The sequence below is a fragment of the Mus caroli genome, unplaced genomic scaffold (assembly GCF_978045245.1).
Source record: "Mus caroli unplaced genomic scaffold, Mus_caroli_1 scaffold_18, whole genome shotgun sequence".
NCBI classification, from domain to species: Eukaryota; Metazoa; Chordata; class Mammalia; order Rodentia; family Muridae; genus Mus; species Mus caroli.
This window is the reverse complement of record NW_028227273.1, coordinates 24,711,638-24,736,534: the sequence shown is the minus strand read 5'-3', so window position 1 is coordinate 24,736,534 and position 24,897 is coordinate 24,711,638. Positions and strand designations below refer to the sequence as shown.

At 41.2% G+C, this 24,897-nt stretch overlaps 1 protein-coding gene across 6 annotated transcripts in view; it reads left to right on the top strand.

The window, feature by feature from the left end:
- Positions 1-24,897, top strand: part of Dlgap1 (DLG associated protein 1) — an 874,571-nt gene that overhangs the window by 297,406 nt on the left and 552,268 nt on the right. For all 6 annotated transcript variants that reach the window (XM_029471242.2, XM_021186024.2, XM_085833091.1 and 3 more), the window contains one exon: positions 20,402-20,525. The gene's annotated coding sequence lies outside the window, so the exon portion shown is untranslated. The remainder of the gene's footprint in view (positions 1-20,401; positions 20,526-24,897) is intronic.

Sequence of the window (24,897 nt, the reverse complement as noted above, 5' to 3'; positions counted from 1 at the left end):
AGGAGCTTAACACAGTTGGTTGATCGCTGGCATTGACAGTCAAGAAACAAAGGGCAATGAACTTGTGCCACCAAGCCTCACCTTGATCTCTCTTTTTACGTGGCACAGGATTCTCACCCAGGGGATAGTCATGCTAGCGATTAAGGTGGGTTTTCTCACCCATTGTAATCAAGACACTCCCCCAAAGACACACCCAGAGGCCCATCTCCCTGGTGATTCCTGTCAGGCTGAAACACTGATCACCACACTCGTATTAGAAGGAATTTTATCTTTAGGATACATCATGATTGTTTAATTGGGAAGAGCACATGCGAGGTATGGGTTGTTCTGTTGTCTGAAGATTCCCATTGCTCGCTGGGGTAAACCCAAATTCCTTAGTTCAGAATAGAAGGCATACTCATGAAGACCAGCCTGCTTGCAGGATTTAGCACCAACTCTCCCTCACTTCCAGAAAACCTTTCACAGCCAGTGCCAGCATGCTCAACTTTCACGCATGTACACTGATACCCAGGAAGGTGAAATGCATCCCCAAAGACACTTGGTCACAGCTGGTCAAACTAGAGATCGCACCAATGACTGCCTGCTGGATTCTCATTTCGTGTTCCTTTTATTATTCACAGCCCATACCCCAAATGCAGACTGCAATCTTGTCCGAAAGCCTTATGCTGATTACACAGCTCTGCTTGCACCCCTCACATGTGGACATGTCCTCAGGTTCTTCCCACCTAAAATCCCTCTATCCTTTAATGACACTCCTTTGTGCAGTTCTGTGATATGAATCCTGCCAAAAATTGTTCTTCCCATTACCAAATACCTGGAATATTCTTTATGTATATGAGTACACTGTACCTGTCTTCAGACACACACCAGAAGAGTGTATCAAATCCTATTATAGATGGTTGTGAGCCACCATGTGGTTGCTGGGAATTGAACTCAGAACCTCTGGAAGAGCAGTCAGTGCTCTTAACCACTGAGCCATCTCTCCAGCCCTTGGACTATTCTTCCTGCATCATTCATACCACCCTTTCTATTTGGACATTATTGGGAAGATAGCATGATACATCAGGGCGTATGCTAAGCTTTGGACAAGATTACAGTCTGCTTCAGACATAGGTGCTGTGTGATCTCAGTCTATGATCCTATGCTATATGAGCTTCAGTTTTCTTTTTTTTTTTAATTAGGTATTTTCCTCAATTACATTTCCAATGCTATCCAAAAAGTCCCCAATACACTCCCCCCCCCAGTCCCCCACCCACCCACCCCCACCCCTTGGCCCTGGCATTCCCCTGTACTGGGGCATATAAAGTTGGCAAGTGCAATGGGCCTCTCTTTCCAGTGATGGCCGACTAGGCCATCTTTTGATACAAATGCAGCTAGAGTCAAGAGCTCTGGGGTACTGGTTAGTTCATAATAATGTTCCACCTATGGGGTTGCAGGTCCCTTTAGCTCCTTGGGTACTTTCTCTAGCTCCTCCATTGGGGGCCCTGTGATCAAGGGCAAGCCAAGAAAGTGAGGGTGTGTGTGTGTGTGTGTTTGTGTCTATGTGTCTCTGTATCTGTGTGTGTCTGTGTTTCTGTGTGTATGTGTTTGTATACGTGTGTCTGTGTGTCTATGTGTCTGTGTGTTTGTGTGTGTGACTACATGTTTGTGTGTCTGTGTGTGTCTGTTTGTGTCTGTGCATGTATCTGTGACTGTGTGAGAGTCTACTGTGTTTCTGTCTGTGTGTCTGTGTCGTATATCTGTGTGTGTGTCTATGTGTCTGTGTGTTTGTGTGTGATTCGAAGGCAAGGCCCATGCTTTAGTCAGGAATTAACTGTGAAACTGCCACTGTAAGTGGGGCATGTTGCTTAGCATCAGAGTTAGACCTTACAAGGCTGTGAGAGGTAGGAAAGGGCAAAGCTGTAAAGAGTGTGAATCAGTGGAGCAGTCACTCCCTACCCTGCGTTAGGTAGGGCACAGCCTACAAGGAGATTTAGGCGCTGAGTGTGTCCTTGCACTGGTGTGAGGCCATGAAAGGATAGCTTGTAGACAAGTGGGTGGGAATGCCACTCTAAGATGTCCTCTAACATATCCTGGGTAGTTGCAGTGAGTCCACATCCAGCACTTAGCAGTGAGCTGGGGACTGCTTTTGATCAGTACCAATGAAGCTAAGCTGGAGACACAAAACAAGAGAACAGGAATAACCTGTACATTGCTCCGTCCTTTGAATTCTTCTTTTCTACTTTTAAGACCTCTCCCCCTCCTACTCTCCCCCTCCCCCTCTCCCCCTCCCCCTCCCCCTTACCCTCCCCCTCCAGCAGTAATATAGTAGAAATAGGAAAGAAGATCACAAACCAGACAAGGCAGATCTGAAACCGACGTTGACGACATTGCTTTTTGTTTTTCTTTTTGGTTAATCTATACTTAATATATATTTGGATAATATATATGCATTACATAATAACTGCATATAATTATGGGCACACACTATATGTGTATACAATGTGTACCTATAAATCATTCTGACCCATGGCTCCTGTAACACATGGTACTCACCCAAGAACACATGACCTCTTCCCAGTTTCATTTTCCAGACCTCACCAAAGGTTTATATTTTAGCCATGTCATCTGGCAATGGAGAAAGAAGTAGAGATTTTGGGAAAAGAATCTCTGAGACTCTGTCAGTCTGGTATACTGTGACACAGAGTATGAATATATTACATATTAATAGCATTAATGTTAGAAATATGTAAGCAAAAAATGGAGTTAGAAGTGGAAAGGCATGTAAAGGCAACCACTGTGGTATCAGAGGAGACTGAAAATCTAGATGGAGCCATGGCAGCAGAAGTGGCCAGAACCAATGAAAAGAATAAAGTAAAAAGAACTAAATTACCACCAATTTAGCTTAAAATCTGAGCCCTAAATGGGAAGTTCGGGCTATTGAAATCTGCTGAGAGCCAGAGAAATAATCTGCCTCAGGGAAGACCCCTTCCTGGTTATCCAGATTGTCAGCCCTCCAAACATACATATGAGTAACGTGATACTGACTGAGAAGGTTGTATTTAGGAATATAAATGTCTGTATGGACATTCATATGTGCATGTAACAAGAATTAATGAAAGTAAATCATAAATTTGAGGGAGATTGAGAAGGAGTACATGGGAGGAATTGGAAGAAGAAACAGGAGGTGAGAAATGATGAAATTAAAGTATAGTATAAAGAATAAAATATAAAAGAAACTCTTAACTGGCTTCCATTCACAGATTTGGAACTGGACAACCCCTCATGCCATAAGACTGAGTTTTCTGGAGAACTGAAGAGTTTGATTTTATAGATTAAGAAGAAGTGAAGAAACCAGAAAAAAAAAAAAAAGAATAGAGATTGGAGATATCAATGTTACTTTCCTTGTAATTGAATGAAGCTTTTCATCATTCTGGCAAAACCTGTTCTATTAGACGTTATCTGTTGTCTCTCCTTGTCCCAATTTCATGGAAGGTCAGGTACACACTTAGATTGGACCTGGAGACCTGAAAGGGATAATTCCATCTTAGTTTGGTCAATTTTGCCCAGAGCAGAAGCTCATAGCAAACCAATGGTTGCCTATAAAATTGGTTAACACTAATAAATAGGGATGGGTTCTGGAGCTCTTTCTAATTAGATATTTTCTTTATTTACATTTCAAATGTTATCCCCTTTCTTAGTTTCCCCTCTGAAAATCCCCATCCGCTCCCCCGATCTGCTCCTCAACCTACCCATTCCCATTCCCAGTCCTGGCATTCCCCTATACTGGGGCATAAAACCATAACAGAACCTAGGACCTCTCATCCCATTGATGACCGACTAGGCCATCCTCTGCTACATATACAGCTAAAGCCACAAGTTCCACCATGTGTTTTCTTTGATTGGTGGTTTAGTTCCAAAGAGCTCTGGGGGTATTGGTTAGTACATATTGATGTTCTTCCTACAGGGCTTCAGACGCCTTCAGCTCCTTGGGTACTTTCTCTAGCTCCTTCATTGGGAAACTTGTGCTCTGTCCAATGGATGATTGTGAGCATCCACTTCTGTATTTGCCAGGAACTGGCAAAGGCCTTCAGGGGACAGCTATATCAGGGTCCTGTCAGCAGGCTCTTGTTGGCATCTGCCATAGTGTCTGGGTGTGGTGGTTGTTTATGGGATGGATCCCCAGGTGGGGCAGTCTCTGGATGGTCATTCCTTCAGTCTCTGCTCTGAACTTTGTCTCTATAACTCCTTCCATGAATAATTTGTTCCCCCTTCTAAGAAGCATTCTAAGCTTCTGGGCTAATATCCACTTATCAGTGAGTACATATCATGTGTGTTCTTTTGTGATTGGGTTACCTCACTCAGGATGATATCCTCCAGATACATCCATTTGCCTAAGAATTTCATAAATTCATTGTTCTTAATAGCTGAGTAGTACTCCATGGTGTAAATGTACCACATTTTCTGTATCCATTCCTCTGTTAAGGGCCATCTGGGTTCTTTCCAGCTTCTGGCTATTATAAGTAAGGCTGCTATGAACATAGTGGAGCATGTGTCCTTATTACATGTTAGAGCATCTTCTGGGTATGTGCCCAGGAGAGGTATTGCTAGATATTCCAGTAGAATTATGTCCAATTTTCTGAGGAACCACCAAACTGATTTCCAGAGTGGTTGTACCAGCTTTCAATACCACCAACAATGGAGGAATGTTACTCTTTCTCCACATCCTCACCAGCATCTGCTGTCACCTGAGTTTTTGATCTTAGCCATTCTGACTGGTGGGAGGTGGAATCTCAGGGTTGTTTTGAATTGCATTTCTCTGATGATTAAGGATGCTGAACATTTTTTCAGGTGCTTCTCAGCCATTCAATATTCCTCAGGTGAGAATTCTCTGTTTAGCTCTGTACCCCATTTTTAAATAAGGTTATTTGGTTTTCTAGAGTCCAGCTTCTTGAGTTCTTTGTATATATTGGATATTAGTCCCCTATCAGATTTAGGATTGGTAAAGATCCTTTCCCAATCGGTTGGTGGCCTTTTTGTCTTATTGACAGTGTCTTTTGCCTTACAGAAGCTTTGCAATTTTATGAGGTCCCATTTGTCTATTTCTTTATAGGAGATGAATATGTAGGTTCATTTAGTGAGCCTTACTCTTCTATTAATAATGGAATTTACCGAGCACATATACACATGTGCACATGTAGCAAGTCGATTCATAAGAATACAGGTTTTAGAGAAAACTGTATGGATGCCTGTTCACAGTGTTCTAGCAGAAACCTTGAAACCCATGTGGATCAAATTAATATGATGACATGCCCAGTTTTTAAGTGCACATACCTGTTGACTTATCCACTCTTGTTATCCCATCTCCAGGCTCCTGGAGCCCTCAGGGTAAAACTACCCTCAAACCTCAGAGATACACTAAGTCCTTCCTCCAAAGAATTAGACTCTGTTCCTTCCAGTGCTGATTGGCATTGGCCTTTGACACCAAGGGAAAGGATCTGGACCTCCAAGCCTCTGGAAATGATCTTTAATTATATTCCTTCATGATATGTGTCCATCAGAATACACGCACCCCGCTCGCATGCTTCAGATCCTAATTGTACAGGCTTTTATTTCGATCCATGTAAAAATATTTACCTTAATCAAAGCAGTCCATTATGGATCTTAACATCCTTCAAGTGCTAATGAAGTACATTCAGAACTTCAGTAAATTTTTCTTTAAAGTGATCCTTTCCAACAGTGGAAAGCCTTTCATCTTTGAAAAATAATTATAGATTGTTCTCTAACATTGCAGAAAAACATATCAATCTACAGGCGAACAATTTGGGACCTTTTAGATGTGAAGTGCTTGGCCTGGAGCATTGCGAGCAAGATGGCTTCTTCCATCTGGAGCTAGTACAGCTTCGACCACTAAGGAGTGGCAACATTCACACTCCCCGCCCTCTGTGAAGGCAAAGTGACTTCCACAACTCGGACCAGGGTTGTGCTTCTTTCCAAGAATTTTTTTTTCTAATTCTTCTGTGCTAAAGGAGCTGTGGTTGCTATGCCATCAGCTCCGTTGCTATGGGGGAAGCTTTGAGTGTTTGCCAGACAATGATTGGTTATATCAGAGCCCTTATGTTTAGTGGTTGACATTTTTCAGTGTTGAATTAGGCTGTTTTATTTTAATTTGAAGGGTAATCTCAATAATGCTGATCTGCGTTGAAGGGGCTGATATTAGATATAAAAGGATTCCTTCTCAGAAAACACTAAAATCCCAAATGGCCTATGGAGGAAACACACATGTCTGTAAGAGCATTCAGAATGAAACAGTGATATATTTAGAAACTTGCCTGTGTGTAAGACATGTGACTCTTAGGTCATGAAATTTGGAGAAAGGAAAGGGGGTGTATATTGGTGTCTCTGCAGCTATACTAAACAGAGAAATTATTTCAAATTGGAGGTGGCTGTATACTGCTAACTTCAATGACAATTCTCAAAATCAACACAATTGCTGACATTTGGGGTTCATTTTCCATCAACACTGCTCTAGCATTATGTCCCAACAGAAATAACCTTTGAAAGCCAACATCCAGGAGCTCCTGTACCCTGCTGCTTAGTCAGTAAGCTGTTTAAACAGGACAAGACACAAGTCTGTAACTTTTCCAAATAAACACTCACAAGTGGGCTCACGAAGAGAATGTGAAGAAGCCAGCTTAATATTGGGTAGTTGAGATTTTATTACTTAGAAGCACGTTACGATCAGATTTTATAATCATCTGGTTCCTATGGCAATTGTACTCTTCAATGCCAGATAACACTGGAAGCTAGGTTTATAAGCAAATATGACATTTCCTTAATAAAATTTATTTTAGAAAATAATTGAGCCATATTTCTGAAACATTTATTCTCCACTTCCTAGTGAGTTTACATTTTCATTTCAGTAATTCCTCATTCTACAAATACATTTCATCTTTCACATCTGGGATATTGCATGCATTTGAGTTACCCTGAATATGAATACAGTTTAACATTAATTTCAAACAATTATTTATAAAGGATTTTGTTTAGATTACTGTTGCTCTAGTTCTCTGCTCGCTTTTAATTAAAATGTTTTTGTTTGGTTTTGTTCTCATTGAACCGTCTGTATTTTTGTAAATTCTGGACATTAATATCCTACCATCTATGTGACCTGAAAACATTTATCTATGGTGATTTAGAGTATAGCTCTTTATGAGGTTTTCATAGAGATTCCTCTGAGTATGAAAGGAGATACATGTTGAGGTTTGATGTGTCACTATGTATTGTAATGCTAAATAAATACTGGCACCCAAGATCTGGTAGCCTCAGGAATGAGGAAATCCTCACAGACACCAGGTTATGCTATGCAGCCTTGCTCCTTAATTTAAAACTATTATGGGTTGGATAAAGATGCCAACAGTCTATAGCTGGGCAGAAGAGAGGTACGAGGGTCTTCAGTTCCCCAGGGCTTGAGGTCTGATGAGAGATCATGAGTGTAAGAGTAGAGAGGAGAATAGGGGAGAGGACACCATGGGGTAGGTAGATTGTGAGAACATGGCCATGAGTGCTGTTCATTTGGAATGAGAATGGCCCAGATAGAACAAGTTATATCTCAGAGGAATACACAAAATAGCTTAGAGGGTTGATATCTGCCAGCTTTAGTGCTGTTAAGACTTATTTATTATAAATATAATGGTATTGTGTCTTTTATTTGGGAACTAAGTGATCAAGGGTGGAATAGAAACCCCCAATTAATTTTTGCTACAATAGACATATGTCATTTACCATAGTCCCCTGATCCAACTTTAAGTACTACTCACATGTTTACCATTATTCATGCATACATACCATTATCCTGCATGTCAGCTACATTTCACTGCCAACTTCAGCCATCAAGTATGGCTTGTAAGTAATAGGATCATTTGTCTCCATATCTCAGATGTTTCCCCTGTCCTTATTTTTTCATATATGTCAAAATTCTTTTCTCCTTTCTTTAAATTTACAACATCTAATTTTTATATTGAAAAAAGTTTTTCCTACAATATATCTGGTCATGCTTTTCTGATCTCCAACTCCTCCTTGGTCTTCCCCAATTTCCTACCCATACAACCCCAACTTTTCTCTCTGTGTAGAAAATAAGCCTGCAAGAACAGAAAGGAAGGAAGGTCGGACAGAGGGAGGGAGGGAAGGAGGAAGGGAGGGAGAGAGGAAGAGGGAGGGAGAAAAGAAACACACATTCAAACAAAACCCACAAAAACACAAAATAGAGAGCAAAAGAGTAATAAGACCAACAAAAAAAAATTGTCCAAATGTATGAGACAAAAAAGTCTACAGAAATCCTATTATACCATTGAGTTCATCTTGTTTTGTCATCTACTGCTGAGGCATGGCACCTACCCTGAAGTATGGTTTACATACCCAGTGAGACTCCACTGGAGAAAACCAAGTTTTCCTTTGTGAGTGGGTGTTTATATCAGTCCTGCCATACCTGGAAGACACTGTTTCCTTACTGTAATACATCCTGTCAGGCTCTGGCGATCTTCCTCCATCCTCTTCTACATAGCACCTGAGCCTTGAGGTGTGGTGTTGGTAAATACATCCTAAAATCTCTCACTGGAAAACCTGTCCAGTTTCAGGTCTCTATGTTCGTCCCATCTATGGCCAGAAGGAGCTTCTCTGGTGATGGCTGAGTGAGACACTGGTCTATGGACGTAGCAGAATGTCGTTAGGAGTCATTTTATTGAGGTGTTCCTTTAGCCAAATAATTGGCTTTTGGTTTCCCATAGCCTGTGGCCTCACCAATCTTATGGTTCTATCTTTTGTATTTTATTGTAGGTCTTGATTATTCTTTTTTAAAAAGTCATTAAACCGATGTCCAGGTTTGTTTTGCTAGCTGACAGATATGTGTGCGACGGCCCTGTATGGCCCTGAAGCCTCTGTTTACTCTTGGCCCCTCAGATTTTGTGAATGAAATGGATTTGTATTTAAACTTACCCATCTCTACTCTTTGGAGTTCATTAATAGTCTCTCTTTTAAAAATTTATTTTACTTTTAAGATCCACAATTTCCACTTACAGTTTCCTTTTAATAATTTGTTGGGTGAATTGTTTTCACTTTATTTCAAGAGAATCTGCGGTTAATGAAATGGTGTTAGAATAACATCTTAAAATCACGAGTCACATAATTCAACATTTGGTTCATCTCATTATGCTAATTTTATGTCACATCGACAGAAGCTAGCATCTTTTTTTAATTAGGTATTTTCTTCATTTACATTTACAATGCTATCCAAAAGTCCCCTCATACCCTCCCCTCCTCCCCCCCCTCCCCACTTCCACTTCTTGGCCCTGGCGTTCCCCTGTACTGGGGCATATAAAGTTTGCAAGACCGATGGGGCTCTCTTTCCAATGATGGCCAACTAGGCCATCTTCTGATACATATGCAGCTAGAGACATGAGCTCGGGGCAGGAGGGGGGGGGGGGTACTGGTTAGTTCATATTGTTGTTCCACCTATAGGGTTGCAGACCCCCTTAGTTCCTTGGGCACTTTCTCTAGCTCCTCCATTGGGGGCCCTGTGATCCATCCAATAGATGACTGTGAGCATCCACTTCTGTGTTTGCTAGGCCCCTGCATAGCCTCACAAGAGACAGCTATATCTGGGTCCTTTCAGCAAAATATTGCTAGTGTATGCAATGGTGTCAGCGTTTGGAGGCTGATTACGGGATGGATCCCCAGGTATGGCAGTCTCTAGATGGTCCATCCTTTGTCACAGCTCCAAACTTTGTCTCTGTAACTCCTTCCATGGGTGTTTTGTTCCCAATTCTAAGAAGGGACAAAGTGTCCACATTTTGGTCTTCGTGCTTCTTGAGTTTCGTGTGTTTTGCAGATTGTATCTTGTATCTTGGGTATTCTAAGTTTCTAGCTGGATATAAAATTAACTTAAACAAGTCAATGCCCTTTCTCTACACAAAGGATAAACAGGCTGAGAAGGAAATTAGGGAAACAACACCCTTCACAATAGTCACAAATAATATAAAATACCTTGGCGTGATTCTAACTAAGGAAGTGAAAGATCTGTATGATACAAACTTCAAGTCTCTGAAGAAGAAAATTAAAGAGGATCTCAGAAGATAGAAAGATCTCCCATGCTCATGGATTGGCAGGATCAATATAGTAAAAATGGCTATCTTGCCAAAAGCAATCTAGAGATTCAATGCAATCCCCATCAAAATCCCAACTCAATTCTTCAACGAATTAGAAAGGGCAATCTGCAAATTCACCTGGAATAACAAAAAACCTAGGATAGCAAAAACTCTTCTCAAGGATAAAAGAACCTCTGGTGGAATCACCATGCCCAACCTAAAGCTGTACTACAGAGCAATTGTGATAAAAACTACATGGTACTGGTATAGCAACAGACAAGTAGACCAATGGAATAGAATTGAAGACCCAGAAATGAACCCACACACCTATGGTCACTTGATCTTTGGCAAGGGAGCTAAAACCATCCAGTGGAAAAAAGACAGCATTTTCAACAAATGGTGCTGGCACAACTGGCAGTTATCATGTAGAAGATTGCGAATTGATCCATTCCTATCTCCTTGTACTAAGGTCAAGTCTAAGTGGATCAAGGAACTCCACATAAAACCAGTACAGTGAAACTTATAGAGGAGAAAGTAGGGAAAAGTCTCGAAGATATGGGCACAGGGGAAAAACTCCTGAATAGAACAGCAATGGCTTGTGCTGTAAGATCAATCCATTTATGGGACATCATAAAATTGCAAAGCTTCTGTAAGGCAAAAGACACCGTCAATAAGACAAAAAGGCCACCAACAGATTGGGAAAGGATCTTTACCTACCCTAAATCAGATAGGGGACTAATATCCAATATATACAAAGAGCTCAAGAAGCTGGACCCCAGAAAATCAAATAACCCCATTAAGAAATGAGGCTCAGAGCTAAACAAAGAATTCTCACCTGAGGAATACTGAATGGCTGAGAAGCACCTGAAAAAAATGTACAAAATCCTTAATCATCAGGGAAATGCAAATCAAAGCAACCCTGAGATTCCTCCTCCCACCAGTCAGAATGGCTAAGATCAAAAACTCAGGTGACATCAGATGCTGGTGAGGATGTGGAGAAAGAGGAACACTCCTCCATTTTTGGTGGGATTGCAAGCTTGTACAACCACTCTGGAAATCAGTTTGGTGGTTCCTCAGAAAATTGGACATAGTACTACCTGAGGATCCAGCAATACCTCTCCTGGGCATATATCCAGAAGATGTTCCAATATCCAATATATACAATATACTAAGAAGAACACATGCTCCACTATGTTCATAGCACCCTTATTTATGATAGCCAGAAGCTGGAAAGAACCTAGATGTCCCTCAACAGAGGAATGGATACAGAAAATGTGGTACATTTACACAATGGAGTACTACTCAGCTATTAAAAAGAATGAATTTATGAAATTCCTAGGCAAATGGATGGACCTGGAGGGCATCATCCTGAGTGAGGTAACCCAATCACAAAAGAACTCACATGATATGTACTCACCGATAAGTGGATATTAGAAGCTAGCATCTTAAGAGAGTAACAAGCATCATATTGGAGGCTAGCCTGTGAGACATTTTCTTAATTAGTGATTGATGAGGGGAGGGCCCAGCCCATTGTGGATGGGGCTATACCTGGATTGGTTGTCCTGAGCTCTATAAGAAAGCAAGCTGAGAGCTGGCGTGGTGGTGCACACCTTTGATCCCAGCACCCAGGAGGCAGAGGCAGGCAGATTTCAGAGCTGAGAAAGCTAGTAAGCAGCTCCCCTCCATGGCCGCTGCATCTGCTCCTGCTTCCGGGTTCCTGCTCTGTTTAAGTTCTTGCCCTGACTTCCTTCAGTGATGAACAGTACTAATGAAGTGTAAGCCAGATAAGCCATTTCGTCCCCAAGTTACTTTGATCATGGTGTTTCATCACAGCAATAGTAACCCTGACTAGAACATATCGTGCCATACCTTTCCTCGTTCAAGTTTTTCCTTTGTTTTTGTGTTGCTCTTAACTATATCCCGGGCCTCTGATTGTATTTAACTCCATTATTTTTTACAAGTGCTCTCTCTACTCATGGTTAGCAAGCATCCTATTTTACTGGATGGGGTTGGAGGGGAGGCTGTGTCTCCAGTGCCTTTCATTTGCTCAGCTGGGGCTGGTATTGAATTGGAACTTTCTGGCCAGGCTCTGAACACCTCTCCTGAGCGAGGAGCCGCTTAGATCTGCAGGGACAGAGGTTCCTGAACTAAGCTACTTACTGTCAGAAGTTAGAATTTTATTGAAGAAAATTTAAGACGATGTCTGAAAAAGAGAATCATGATGTAAAGTGTCTACAAAATAACAGCAACAAAAATGGAAGAGACAAAGAGAATGCCTTCAACAGCCTTCTCTTGCAGACTTGCATCAGACTGAGTGGAGGGACCCCAGTGGAGGTGTTTAGGGGAAGGACTGAAGGAGCTGAAGGGGTTTGTAAACCCATAGGAAGAACAACAATATCAACTAACCAGATGCCCTAGAGCTCTCAGAAACTAAAACACCAACCAAAGAGTACACATGGTTCCAGCCACATGTGCCGCAGGGGATGACCTTGTTGAGCATCAATGGGGGGGAGCCCCTTGGTCCTGTGGAGGCTCAGTGCCCCAGCATAGGGGTATGCTAGGGTGGTAAGGCAGGAGTGGGTAGGTGGGTGGGTGTTGGAGCACCCTCATGGAGGCAGGGAGGCAGTGGGGGTTTGCAGAGGGAAAACAGGGAAGAGGGACAACATTTGAAATGTAAATAAATAAAATAACCCATTTTTAAAAAATGGGCCCTAAGAGTTTTCCAACTGTGGTGGCAACAAAGGAAGTAATAAAGGGTTCCCTTATTCCTGTCTTTAGTTTTGGCCTCTGGAGCAGACCAAAGCACTTCATTTTCTTGACAGTAGCAGTATTGCCCTGTGGCTTGGAAGATGATTTATATAAAAACATTGACAATGGGAAGGAACTGTGACCACCACCTGGACTGACTCTTCTGCAATTGTGAGCATAGAAGCAGCGAAGTAGACTAAGTTATAACAGCACTCACTGCTTTCGCCTGCTGTGGTGGTCATTTTCCTTTCCTGAAGATCCCCTCCCTAACATATCACTTCCTCACTTTGTCCCAGATAGGATTGTAGCAGGGACAAATAACACTCAGTATCTTGCTGTAATTGCTTGAAAGTCATCCGCACTTTGTCTTTTCTGAGTGGCACTATTACATTTGCTCCACATAGGCAGTATATATGGAATTCACTATAGATGAAAAATGTACTTCTGCAGAGCATAGTAGAGGGTTATTCAAAAATGTGTCTTCATATCAATTCAACATTCAGGCAAGTTTATAAGGAAAGGTCAGGGGTTATGGATTTGCAGCAGAATTTATCACGACTTGATTGTGATATATTCATATATATTTTGGTTTCATATACTTTGCTATGGCTGCAAATGAGAGAGTGTCCTGCTGGCCTTTGGTGACACTCTTCAGGGGACAGTTTATCAGCCATCGCTGTTTGAGAGTTACTGAGTAACAGACTCAGACTAAAACACCAACTTGAAAGAAATAATATATACTCTATGGTTATCGTAAATATAATAAATGTTAAAAACCTATAGTCACTACAAATAATTCTATGAGTTGACACCATGAGATATTGTAGTTAGTAGATGGTACTTTTAGCTGCAGGGCTTTGGTTTTTCATTATTAAATGGCTTTAGGGTAGACTGATGGTAAATGTTACCAGTCTTAGTGACCAAGCACTCAATCTGATAACTGAATTATGCTAATTATTCAGGGGAAAATGAGATTGTGGGTTGATTTAGAGGCCAATTTAGACTTTATTATTATTTCTCTGACACTGGATATGTTGTTATACAATCAGTTATATGACATTTTTAAAGACTAACTCAATTTGAGACATTTTAATTAGAATTGGGGGTTTCAGATTCTTTACTTAATGATCGTTATAATTGACTTAGCGCAAAAGCTCTCGAGAATGATTTTTAATTGTCATAGCATAAAAGAAATCGTTAAAATGTTGAACTTGCCTAAAGTAGCTTAATGTCAGAAGAAAATATACCTTTATGTAACTTTACTTCATTCTTAAAAGCAGGAACATTTCTATCTTCCCATTGGTCCCCTATAATCCCTGGATCCCCATAGCTCCTTCCACTCTTGTACCTGCAGTTTGATTATGTAGGCAAAACCGTAGAAATACTGTTCCAGTCAGCATCCTGCAGAGACAGACCTAAGAGGGAAGAGGGGAGGGGGTATTCATCAGGGAATTGACTTACAGGTAACAGAGAAATACTTGCAAGGTGGAGACCCTGGGGGCTGTAAGTGTGACTCTCAGTGCCAGAGACACTAGGGACTGATGTCCCTGGAGACAGACGCTCTACAACCCCAGACGGCTGCTCCTGCATGCTCTGGAGTTCACAGGTCAACGAGCTCAGAACCGTGCTGTCCAAAGGCAAGAGAAGTATGCCCACCCCAATAGAGCAAACAAACTGCCTTTTGCCTGTCAGATCCTCTGCTGGTTGGACAGCAGCCTCCTTTACTGGCTCTTGAGATAGTCCTTTATTTACTCAGGCAGACGCTAAACAACTCTGAGGCGCTCTAGCTTTGGATCACCTAGAACCAGTAGGTAAATGGAAAGAATTGAATTCGTGAGCTATGATGGCTCAAAGACTGCTTTTTTTACCGTTATCATGCCAGGCCTAAGTCTGAATGAAGACAGAAAAGCTTTCCATGCCATCCACTACTCCGCCTCCAACACTGGAAACAGTGCTTAACACATAGTAGGCACATAACATTCACTGAATGGAGGACATCATTTCTTTAAACATTGTGGAAAGGAGTACCCGTGTTTTACAGAGGTAACCCTTGTTTTACAGACCCAGATTTCCTGCCAGGCTGCCCTGCTCTACACTAGCCGTGTGTGGAGCCTTTTCCTCTTCTCTGCTCCCTGCCTTTCTTACCAAACTCTCTTCAAAGTTAACAGATTCGACTGATGAAGGAGAAACTCCAACCTATAAAGTGTTCAATTGGTTAACTCATCAGTGACAATCACGGGGAGTTCAGGGGGTAGCTGGCTGGAAGCAGAATTACAGTTGGTGGTCGTGGGGCCACCATTGCCAGCTGGCATATTCAGGCTTAGAAATAAGACTCTGCTCTCCCTGGCAACTCAACAGTTGGCTCTCATACTTGAACTAGTCACCAACATGTTTCAAAAATTAATAAAGCCTGTTCTATATTTTGGCAGGAAAATTGATTATTTTTTTAAGAATAAAGGAAACTAAATCTAAAACAGAATAAAAATAGGAAATAATGATACACAAAGAACTATAGTAAATCCAGGCTCTGAGATTTTTGTGTGAGTCTTTGGCCCGATAACTTAATCTCTTTGTGCCTCAATTTTGGCATCTGCACAATGGCATGGTGGCAATAACACCATGCGAACATCTGTCCTGAGACAAACACTGGGTGATGAAATAGAGACCTCGTCTCTCTGTGTTGCAAGTTGGCCAGTTTCTACCCATCTGTATCAAACTGTAAAATGTCAGTGAAAATAGCAGCTACCTCAGGGGAATGATGAACCCAAGGTCTCCATTGTAGTGTGTTGGGAGCAGTGTTCGAAACATAGGAGCATTACATACTATAGCCATCCTTGCTGCATATGCCAGGCTCCCTGGGAGAAGGCATGCGCAAAGGCAGAGAGCAGACAATGAACTAACGATGGCAGTGGGACTGTCTGCTTGGCCATATCTGTTCTGAGAGTTTAAGGATTTCTCTCTCACTTTGGGAGAGTATGTATTGTACTTTAATCAGGCAGGAGAGAAGCCTACACGCCAAGTGATGGAGAGGCCATTCAATTAGCAGGAAATTCCAAGATAGGTTTGAATGTATTTTACGTCATTTTTTTTAAAGCATGTTTGTGCTTTGGAAAGAGGCACAAACCCACATGGTTCTGAAAGTGGATTGGGGAAGGAGAGCCTTCCTAATAGGAATAAGTAGATGGTCCCCACTCCCTTTTAAAATATCGTGGCTGGCTGTGGCAGTGATTCAGTATGCAAAGTGTTGGCCTTGCACGTTCAGGTCCTTAGCTCCCTGGACTTCTTGTGTGTCTACTACTTATTCATGACTTATTGAATAGTGTTGCTAATTAATCAGCAGATTATCTTCCTTATATTTAAAACCTCTGGAAAGAAGCAAAACAGGGCTTTTTATTCTGTCTTGTAAATGTTTTCACAGATTAAACTCAGTCTTAAAGCATAATCAATGAAATGAGTAAATAAATAATAAATACATAAAAATAAAGAGATCAAGATTTGTTGAGATCCTGTGCACACAAAATATGGTACTGCTTTTTATGTGTTGTTTACCTCTCTATATAATCACCTTTGGTAAGTGAAAATATGAATACAACCATTTTCCTGAGCTAATTGCGTTACCAGCCTAGCCCATACCTATCTCCCACATTCAGTATGGAGTATCTCACCACCTCCAAGACAAGCCAACTAGGCAGTGATATCCAAATTTACCACTTAATCATATTTATAATTTCTTTCTGCTTACTTGCCTCCGCTAAAATGCGAGGTCCCCTGGTGTATTCCCACACTCTAGCTGTGCCTGGGATGTGATAATCTATCCTTGAGGGATGGTGTATGTGAGTGGATGCACGAATGAGTGAAGGGTGAGCATGTGTGTTTCCCTAAAGTTCGGGATCAACAGGTATCCTGTGAACCAGAGCATTGAAATCCCAAGAGACCTAGTTACTCTGCTAAGTCAGACATCTTGTAAGAAACAGAGGTAAGACTGAAGGGGCTTCTCAGCTGGGTGTCCTCTAGCTTGTCATAAATGGAGTTTGCTAAAATGTAGGCATTCCATAAAATATAATGCATATATAGTTTGCATTTCCCTTTCCATACACTCTGGCAATGTTTTTTTTTAAATCTTTTAAAAACTGGTTGGTTTATAAAGTAACTTCTATGAAATGAATGGCATTAGATATATTAGTTTAAATTCTGATGTCAGGGTTAAAGAAAAACCTCAGCTAAGAGTAAATCAGAAAATTATTTTTAAAACAATTTAATGGATTTTATTGTGGAAAGATCCCAAAGATATTTCAGCTCATGGAAATCACAGGATAACAGTTAAGAAGGGGAAGCAGAAGACAAATGAATTTCTGGAATTGTTTTCTATGGACTCCCAGGCTGCCTGCTTTCACCCTTTCTCCAGAGCTCATCAGTATTTGCAGTCGCTGCCTGTACAGGGCATGTTGACAAACCCCTGCCCAACACACTCTAAACTTGACTGAGGCTGCAATTTATCATTTGTTGCTTGTATGCTTGCTTGCGGGTGTTTTGTTTGTTTGTTTGTTTTGTTTTGTTTGGGGGGATTGTTGTTGTTTTGGCTGGCTGGAAGGCTGGCTGGCTGGCTGGCTGGCTGGCTGGTTGGTGGTTGATCTTTTGAGGGAGTTTTCCAGAGGAAGCCCAGGGTAGCCTGCAGTGAGTTCATCATCCTGCCTGAGCCTCATCGGTGGCATCGTGCCACCAAGCACACCGTGGCCACAGTCTCCTTGTCCTCTTTGTGTGCGTCACTCTTCCTGACCTAGTCAACAATGGCCAGAAGCGAGCACTGAATGTTCAAAGAGCTGACAGATGGTTTCCTTGATCATAGGAGACATTCAAATATTAGGTAGACACCAGAGAAGAGGGCTTAGCAAATATCCCCAAAGTTGCTACACCTAGAAAAGGGGACAGTTTAATAATGGCAGATGAGTCATTGAGTCAAACAAGTTATGTTAAAATTTCAGAACCTCCACATATGTAAAGTGTATATTCAGTGTGTGTGTGTGTGTGTGTGCGTGTGTATAAAAATAAATTCATGTAAATCTTCTAGCACTCAAGTACCTATAGTTATTCTTCTGCTCTCCGTGTTCTAGAATATATGGGCTAAATAATTGCTACTTGGCCAAAGCAGAGTGTAAGGGGGGAAATACAGCCTCTTGGGATAAGGAAAGTGTGAGAAACAGAGAAGCAGTTCTGCATACTAAGGTCAATTCCACCGCCAAGCAGCAAATGCCTGGAGGAAGTCAGTCCCCTAGGCTCTGTGTAAGGAAGATGGTGAAGACCCAGGAGCATGCCTAATGGCAGCCCACCTGCTGGCTGAATCAACTTGGAACACTTTCCAAGTGCAGATTCCCCTGACTTATCCAGGAATGTCCTGGCTGTGTATAGCTGGGCCAATGGCATGTACCTGTAGTCCTAGCTACCCAGGGGACTGACACAGAGGACACAAGGCCAGCTAGCTAAAATAAGATGCCCTCTCAAAATATTTGACTAAAGGTGAAATTTCACAATCCTGTATTTTAAAGGAGATTTCCAGCCAGCAATGATAACCAACTATATTTGGGACCCAGTATACCCTACACAAGATAGCACTTAAGATCCCTTTAAATGTTGAAAATAGATGTTTGCCTAATAATTATATAACTTTTATAATGATCTGTTTGTAATAAAACTTATTTTTGTTCATTTCCTGATATCTTTTTTTTAAGAATTTCCTCGGGTCTCTACTTTTTAAAAACTGCACTGTTTAGTTAAATATCTAGACTCTGTTTAGCTCAAAATGAAGTCTCAATAAATATTTATGAGTAGATAAGTGGTCAAACTCTTTGTTTTAAAAATCAGCACTTATTTAGTCCTCACATATATGGGAAGGCATTCCCCCTCGGACTTCGATTTACTAGAATATTGAGAATACTAAACAGGCTTGTAGTTTATAAATCAAGGCTTCGAGTCTTTAAATTATAGCTGGTAATAAAATCTCATTTTGCCTTCTCTGGGATGAGGAAATGAGATGTGTATAGTTTATTGCATTTCCAAGGTACCTTGTTAAGTGCTGTGTTAATACAGTGTGGCTGAGTTACTATTGCTTGAGTATCCCACTACCAACAGCCTTTGAATACCTCTCAGCCTTCCTAGCCCAGAATGGTATTAACAAGATGATGTCATGAATGACCTCTTTGACCAGCCACTATTCAGTTTGGAAATGGAAGCCCCATAGTACTGGGTAGCTGGCCTCCCAGGCAGAAGCCCCAGGATATAGTTTTGTCTTTGACAACTCTGAGAAAGTGACCAAACCACATAATCTCTATAATCTCAAAGCCCTGTTCTGAACCATAAACTCTGTATGAAAATTCTTACAGTGGTTAGGTTAAATCAGCAGTCACATTATTAATCTCAATGGTGACTCTAACTATAATTCTACTTGCTGCTTACATGTACTTTCTCCTTTCTCTTCTGAAACTATTTTTATATGCCAGCAAGGCACACAGAATTATTTTTGCTTTAAAAAACAAAAGTGAAGCAACAGGAGCAGATCTTGGTGTACCCCCCCCCCCGAACATTAAAACAGCAGGCCATTTGTGTGATGAGGCTTTCTGTGTGTGACCTGCTAGAAAGGAGAGTCACAGCTTCCCACACAGCATGTGATGTGGTCCCAGGCAATCCCCATCCCACAATGTGGCCCAGATATAGTTTGTCACCTTCTAAGAAAGAATCACCAATCATCCTATGACTGTCCTGGCTTAGGCATCAGCAAAGCCCTGGCTGCACACTTGGGAATAGTATGCTGTGTTGGATCCTGCTGTGAGGTCAAAGAGACAACGGAAATAATGGCAGTTTTTACTCCTTTTTAGACTATGGTTGGTTAGTTGGAGTATTGTATTAATAAAACATGTAGTTACCAGGAAATGATTAAAATCATATGCATATGCTGTGCCTTACAAATTCAAGTACTTGATATTTGTACTTTATAGCTTTTAAAGATTTGTGTGCATTATCTTCAATTGTGTGTGTGGTGTGGGGTGATCTTTGCACATGAATGCAGGTGCCTGCAGAGGCCAGAGGTATCAGATCCCTGGAGCCAGCATTACAAATGACATGGACTCTCATATGTGTGTGTTTCAGTGCGTGGGGAGGGGGAATGCTATAAACTTAAATCGAGTCCTCTACAAGTGCAGAATATGCTCTTAACCACTGAGTCATTTCTCCTAGCCTCCCTTTATTATTTTTAAGGAGAATATAATTGATATTCATAGACAAGCATTTTCTAGCTTATCAAACCTATTTATAATAATGATATTTTATTTTGGCCTGGTTGATTTGATTTTCTGCGATGCATAAAGACGCCGAACACAGCCTCACCACCAGCACCACCACGTAGATTTCCAATACAACTCTTCGTCACACTTGGTTGGATTTAATGGCTGCTGGTGTCACTTTTTTACGAGATCAGCCCTCAGTGAGTTTCTGCTTCAAATGAGTCATCATGGCTAATGATGGCATTTGTTATATTTCAGAGCTGTTGAGCATCTCATACTAAGAGTGACATCTGGTTAATGCTATCAAGGACAGCAACAATCTGAAGTTGAGGTCTCCTCCTGCATTGGAAGCGTGGAAAAATAAAAACAGAGAGCATCAAAGGTAAACTTTATTTCCTTTGTGTAATCCACTTCTGCAACATCCTGTAAAGATGCACTGTGTAAAACAGTTTTTCACTTTTTATAGCGTGATGTATTTCTGCCTGGCAATCCTAAAGCTATTAATAGGCTGCTGAATTTGATGTCCTTTTTTTTAACTCCTTGGCTCCCTGTACATATTTTAATTAAGATGGACTTCACCTGTGTAGTAATTGTCAGTCTAAGATGTCAGGTCTGTCAAATGCAATTTTCAGGACTCTGTAGGCTAAAATACTGGGCGTGAGGCTAAGCGTGGAATAGAAGAAGATGATGGCACAGCACATGCTCTGTGTTTTCTTAGCTTGCCGGAGACAGTTGTATTCAACAGCACAGGCTTGCGCACTGATCTAAATCTGGAGATGCTGAAGCCCATGCTGCAGTCTCCTCTCTCTTCCTGCCACGTGTTCTGTTAGAAGGGAAGGCTGGAGAATGTGTAAGTCAAATGCTTACCTGTGTAATGTCAGATCAGAGGGGGATTGATAGGGCTGGATACATCAGTCAGCTACTCTCCCATTCGGGTTACATGAGCAACAAAGACAAGGACTTGAAAATGGCCCTCGACTGGAACGATGACCTCACGGGTCAAGCTTGAGAACAGCTGGGCCTTCTTACCGGCACATGATGATGTAATTTTCAACCAAGGCAGGAGGATAATACGATTGAGTCTAGCACAGAAAGTGAATCAGTAAGAACACAGATAGGCTAACAAATCTGCCTGGGAGTCATGGGAACTGACTCTTCAGAGAGTTTCTATGGAAGTTTGGATGCTGTCTGGAATTTGTACCTGAAAGGCATGCAGGAGGATTGCCCTCTGAGTCTGCCAGGAAGGACATGAGCTCCCCTGGTTTTAGGCTGTGTTAGCACCACCTGAGGCAGGAGACAGAACATCCAATTATCTGGGAAGGCCAACCTTGTAATGCAAAGAGAATCTAACAGAGAACAGAAATGCCCATCTCTGCAGCTGTGGCCACAATCGCAAGTGGTCCAGAGGTCATTATTCAGCCAATCAGTGACTTGGTTACATTCCCCCTTTGCTTGATTTTGATGCGGGTCATTTTTCTCCCAGATGAAAGGTCTAAGAAGAAAGCACTTTGTAATTTGAAGTTCTATCCAAATGTCAGGGAGCCAAAATGAAGTGTTTTAAGATAAAATTTTTGTCGATAGAGCTGTGCTCAAAATGAGACATGCATCTTGGCATACTGGTTTTTTTTTTAAATAAATATATGTATGTATTTTGGCATACTGGTTTTTTTTTTAAATAAATATATGTATGTATTTATATTTGTATGCAATATACATATAAAAAACTTTATTCTTCCCCCTTCCCCCCCCCCGACCTCCCAGTCTCCTGCTCCTCCTTTGCTTGTTCCGCCTCCTTTGTTCAGTAATTTAATGGAATGTCAGCTTGAGGGGTTTGGGGAAGTTAGTTGCAATGGTTTTCCTATAAATGTGTTTGGAGCTTGCTGAAAAGCATGGCACTGCTAACAGTTGAACAGTCCATAGCTGTTCATTCTTGCTGACTCCTCCCCCTCTGAAGCAGGTTAGTATTGAAGGTAGTAGGGAAGCCAGCATATGTGTCCAAATAGATAGATAGATAGATAATATAAATATATACATATATTTATACATAATTAGTTTCAAAGTGTGGTGAGCATTTTAGGAAGAGTTATAACTAATGTAATAACATGTAATAATATCGTAGCAGTTACTTATTCTCTCTCTCCCTCTCTCCCTCCCCCCCCTCTCCCCCTCTCTCCCTCTCCCCCTCAATCCCTCCCTTCATCTGTCTCTCCCTCCCTCAGTTAATTTGAGGGGTTGGTTCTCTCTCATTCCACCATATTCCACTTTCTGGCTAGGCCATCTCTCCTCCACCACTTCTTTCTTCTTTTCTTTAACAGTAGAATGTCAAACAGTAAAATAAAGTTGGATACAATCAGCAGTCTTGCTCTAATGTATAAAAATCACACTAGAAATTGTGACTAGGAAGGAACAGGTATTAAATAAACAATTTACAAGCAGACATTAGCAAACATCTCAACGACTGCAGAGTGGTGCACAGCATTCTAAGGAAAGCAATGAACATGGAGAGCAAGGGGCAGTGGCAGGGGAAGGTGACAGACAGCTGCACCAGAGAAGCTGTGTGGAGTGGCATGGCAGAAATACCAAAAGGAGTAGACAGAGCCAGGCCCTGAGTTGACAAGTCATCACTGACAGTGGTAGGAGAGAGCACTGATCAGATCAGATGGGACCCTGAACACCGGATGAAAATGGTGTGAATGCCCCAGGAATCTGATGCATGGCAACTCTTCCTTTGACTGAACTTAAAACAATCTCATCTCTCACTGGTTTCTGCTCTCCGTTTCCTTTGACTCCTGAATCTTTCAGTGTGAAAACTCTGACTATCACTTGTTTTAGTTCAAATCAAATATTCACATATTTACTACTCCACAGTTGTACAAATTGCTAATTCAGAAGTTTTTTAAGCCTGCCACTCAGTTTACCGTCCCATTTTTACCCTTTGGCTTTGTTCGCCAGTGGTCTGACTCACTACCTGGCAAATAATATCTGTGGTCTGTCAAGCCTCGAGTTGCTTTTGTAGGTCTATGTTTGTCCAGCATAGATCAGTCCAGGATGAAGACACAAATGTACATTTTTAACAAGCTTTGAGTGGATGCTAACCCATTTGTCTGGAGAGCTGACTTGGAGAAAAGTGCTATACACTGGATGAATCAGGATGGCAATATCATGATCCAGGGTGTCACTATAATGTTCATGTTACAGTTTGAATAAAGAGACAATAGGCTTCCTTGCCAGCACACACTGTGAAGAGTTTTATTAGCTTCAGACATATCTGAATCTTAGGATGGAATGAGATCTAGTCACATACAGGGTTCCAGGCCAGCAGTCAGTGCTACATGGTCAGACCTTGACTCATAAAAGGGAAAAGGGATAAATAATATGAAATCTTCGGTTTTAAGTGAATCATTTATTTATTTTTATATGTGTGAGTGTGTGCCTGTGTGTATATATGTGCACTATGAGACTGCAGTGCTTACAGAGGCCAAAAGAAGGTGTCAGATCCACTGGAACCAAACCCAGGTCCTCTGCAAGAACAGTAAGTGCTCTTAACTTCTGAGCTTTTGCTCCAACACTAAAATAAGGTCTTTATATCATAAAATTTTTAATACTAAGTTCCCAGATATATCTTCTGTCCAATACCATATTGTATACTTTGGAAATACATAAATATTAGATGGATAGTTGGATGGGTGGTGGGTGGGTAGATGGATGGATGAATGGATGGATGGTTGTTTATAAAATGGATGGAAGGATGATGGGTGGGTGGGTGGGTGTCTCTAGTTTTATGTGGAGTTTGTTGATTCACTTATACTTGAGCTTTATACAAGGAGATGAGAATGGATCAATTAGCATTCTTCTACGTGCTAACTGCCAGTTGAGCCAGCACCATTTGTTGAAGATGCTGTCTTCTTTCCACTGGATGTTTTTTGCTCCTTTGTGAAAGATCAAGTGACCATAGGTGTGTGGGTTCATTTCTGGGTCTTCAGTTCTACTCCATTGATCTGTCACTGTACCAGTACCATGCAGTTTTTATCACAATTGCTCTGTAGTACAGCGTAATGTCAGGCATGGTGATTCCACCAGAGGTTCTTTCATTGTTGAGAATAGTTTTTGCTATCCTAGGTTTTTGTTATTCCAGATGAACTCGCAAATTGCCCTTTCTAACTCTTTGAAGAATTGAGCTGGAATTTTTATGGGGATTGCACTGAATCTGTAGATTGCTTTTGGCAAAATAGCCATTTTGACTATATTAATCCTGCCAATCCATGAGCATGGGAGATCTTTCCATCTTCTGAGATCTTCCCTGTCTTTCTTCAGGTACTTGAAGTTCTTATCATACAGATCTTTCACTTCCTTAATTAGAGGCATATGAAGGTATTTTATATTATTTGTGACTATTTTAAAGGATGTTGTTTCCCTAATTTATTTCTTAGCCTGTTTTATCCTTTGTGTAGAGAAAGGCCACCGATTTGTTTGAGTCAATTTCATATCCAGCCACTTTGCTGAAGTTGTTTATCAGGTTTAGGACTTCTCTGATGGAATTTTGGGGGTCACTTATATATACTATCATATCATCTGCAAATAGTGATATTTTAACCTCTTCCTTTCCAATTTGTATTCCTTTAATCTCCTTTTGTTGTCAAATTGCTCTGGCTAGAACTTCAAGTACTATATTGAATAGGTAGGGAGAGAGTGGGCAGCCTTGTCTAGTCCCTGATTTTAGTGGGATTGCTTCAAGTTTCTCACCATTTAGTTTG